The sequence below is a fragment of the Eriocheir sinensis genome, chromosome 1, assembly GCF_024679095.1.
Source record: "Eriocheir sinensis breed Jianghai 21 chromosome 1, ASM2467909v1, whole genome shotgun sequence".
Classification (NCBI taxonomy): Eukaryota; Metazoa; Arthropoda; class Malacostraca; order Decapoda; family Varunidae; genus Eriocheir; species Eriocheir sinensis.
Window position 1 is genome coordinate 37813223 of NC_066509.1, and position 2930 is coordinate 37816152.

The 2930-nt window shown below is 48.4% G+C and overlaps 1 protein-coding gene across 1 annotated transcript in view; it reads left to right on the forward strand.

The window, feature by feature from the left end:
- The window catches only part of LOC126996548 (uncharacterized), a 4550-nt gene extending 3387 nt beyond the window's left edge, over nucleotides 1–1163 (forward strand). The window contains exon 2 of the mRNA XM_050857109.1: nucleotides 1–1163. This exon is cut by the window's left edge and continues 668 nt beyond it. The gene's annotated coding sequence lies outside the window, so the exon portion shown is untranslated.
- The last annotated feature ends 1767 nt before the right edge of the window (nucleotides 1164–2930 follow it).

Here is a 2930-nt window from a genome sequence, read left to right on the forward strand (position 1 = left end):
AGGGCAACCAGGCGGCAGCACAGTGCCCTCCAGCCAAGCAGGGGGCAGCACCGTGCCCTCCAGACAAGCATGGGGCAGCACCGTGCCCTCCAGACAAGCAGGGGGCAGCACCGTGCCCTCCAGACAACCAGGGGGCAGCACCGTGCCCTCCAGACAACCAGGGGGCAGCACCGTGCCCTCCAGACAACCAGGGGGCAGCACCGTGCCCTCCAGACAAGCAGGGGGCAGCACCGTGCCCTCCAGACAAGCAGGGGGCAGCACCGTGCCCTCCAGACAACCAGGGGGCAGCACCGTGCCCTCCAGACAAGCAGGGGGCAACACCGTGCCCTCCAGACAAGCAGGGGGCAGCACCGTGCCCTCCAGACAAGCAGGGGGCAGCACCGTGCCCTCCAGACAAGCAGGGGGCAGCACCGTGCCCTCCAGACAACCAGGGGGCAGCACCGTGCCCTCCAGACAACCAGGGGGCAGCACCGTGCCCTCCAGACAACCAGGGGGCAGCACCGTGCCACACACACACACACACACACACACACACACACACACACACACACACAAGTACATTTTCCTGGACCATAAAGTTTCCAAATGGCTCCAATCACTAATTTATATTTTATTGTTTTGTTGTTTATTTGTTTGTTGTTTATGGTGATGGCGCGGAGGAGGAGGAAGAGGAGGAGGAGGAGGAGGAGGAGGAGGAGGAGGAAGAGGAGAAGGAAGAGGAAGAAAAAGAGGAGGAGGATACGGGGAAGAGGAAGAGAAGGGGGAGGAGGAGGAAAGGAGTGAACATGGATTATATTTCTAAGCGAGTTTTGTTGTTTCAACAATTTCTTTTCTTATTTTAGTTTTTTGCTTTACTTTTTCAGTTTTTTGCTTCATATTTCTGGTGCCAGTGTTCACTCTCAGCCTGCTGCGTGTTTTCCCTCCATGATCATTCCTGCCAAGTGTTCGTCTTAGTGGATTTTTTTCTTAATTCAGTCAGCTTTGTTTTTTTTTTAGTTTGAGTGCGATGATTTTCTTTTGGCTCACACCTGTCCTACGTGTGTCACTATGTTAAAACTTCACCACAGCATTGTTCGCCACACACTCCAGTGAGCCTGTTACACGTATCCTACAGATGTCACTATGTTAAAGTTTCATTATAAATAAATTTGCTATATACTCTAGCTTGTCTATTATTTGTTTATCCTACTATGTTAAAACTCCGCTATAAATAAGTTCGCTATACACTCTAGTTCAGCACTTCCCAACCTGGGGGAAATATCCCCCTGGGGGAAATTTTATGATTCTGGGGGGAATTTTAACATGAAGGAAATATAAATTGCTAGCAATTAGACGGCGGAAACTATTGACTTTTTTTTTACAGCAGAGGAGTCACTTCAAGGGCATAAAAAAAGGTAAAAAATGTAAAAAAAAAAGCCCGCTACTCACTGCTCCTAAAAAGAGTTAGAGGAGTGGCCGAAAGAGAGGTCAATTTCGGGAGGGAGGTGTCCTGATACCCTCCTCTTGAAAGAGTTCAAGTCGTAGGCAGAAGGAAATACAGAAGAAGGAAGGTTGTTCCAGAGTTTACCAGCGTGAAGGAGTGAAGATGCTGGTTAACTCTTGCGTAAGGGATTTGGACAGTAAAGGGATGAGCTTGAGTAGAAAGTCGTGCGTGGCGAGGCCGCGGGAGGGGGGGAGGCGTGCAGTTAGCAAGTTCAGAAGAGCAGTCAGCATGAAAATATCGATAGAAGATAGAGAGGCAACATGGCGGCGGAATTTAAGAGGTAGAAGACTATCAGTAGGAGGAGGAGAGCTGATGAGACGAAGAGCCTTAGACTCCACTCTGTCCAAGAGAGCTGTGTTAGTGGAGCCCCCCACACGTGAGATGCATACTGGAGGAGAGTACCTACATATTCTCCCTCCCTTCTCCCTCTTATTTTTTTTACCTCCTGTCTAGTCTCCCTCTCGTGTCCCCCTGTCGACCTGCCCTTTTCATTTCTTCCCTCTTTTTTTTCTTATGTTTCCTCCCCTTTCTTCTCTTTCTCATTTTTTCCCATCGCCACTCTCTCTCTCTCTCTCTCTCTCTCTCTCTCTCTCTCTCTCTCTCTCTCTCTCTCTCTCTCTCTCTCTCTCTCTCTCTCTCTCTCTCTCTCTCTGTCTCTCTCTCTTCTTCTTCTTCTTTTCTTCTTTCTTCTCTCTTCCTGTTTTTTTTCTTTCTTCCTCTCCTTTACGTCAGTCTGTCTGTCTGTCTATTCCTTTCTGTCTGTCTGTCTGTCTGCCTGTCTATTTGTCTGTATGTCTGTCTGTTTATCTGTCTGTCTGTCTGTCTGTCTGTCTGTTTATCTGTCTGTCTGTCTGTCTTTCTGTCTGTCTATTTCTGTCTGTCTATCTCTCTCTCTCTTTCTCTGTCTGTCTGTGTGTCTGTCTGTCTGTCTCTCTCTCTCTCTCTCTCTCTCTCTCTCTCTCTCTCTCTCTCTCTCTCTCTCTCTCTCTCTCTCTCTCTCTCTCTCTCTCTCTCTCTCTCTCTCTGTCTATGTGTCTGTCTGTCTTTCTGTCTGTCTATTTCTGTCTGTCTGTGTCTATCTCTCTCTGTCTGTCTGTGTGTCTGTCTGTCTGTCTGTCTGTCTGTCTATCTCTCTATCTGTCTGTCTGTCTGTCTGTCTGTCTGTCTATGTCTGTCTGTCTGTCTGTCTATCTCTGTCTGTCTGTGTCTGTCTATCTCTGTCTGTCTGTCTGTCTGTCTATCTCTGTCTGTCTGTCTGTCTGTCTGTCTTTCTGTCTGTGTGTCTTTCTGTCTGTCTGTCTGTCTCTCTTTCTGTCTGTCTATTTCTGTCTGTCTGTCTGTCTGTCTGTCTGTCTGTCTTTCCGTCTGTATTTCTGTTTGTGTGTCTGTCTGTCTGTCTGTCTGCGTCTGTCTGTCAGTCTGTGTCTGTCTATCTCTCTCTGTCTGT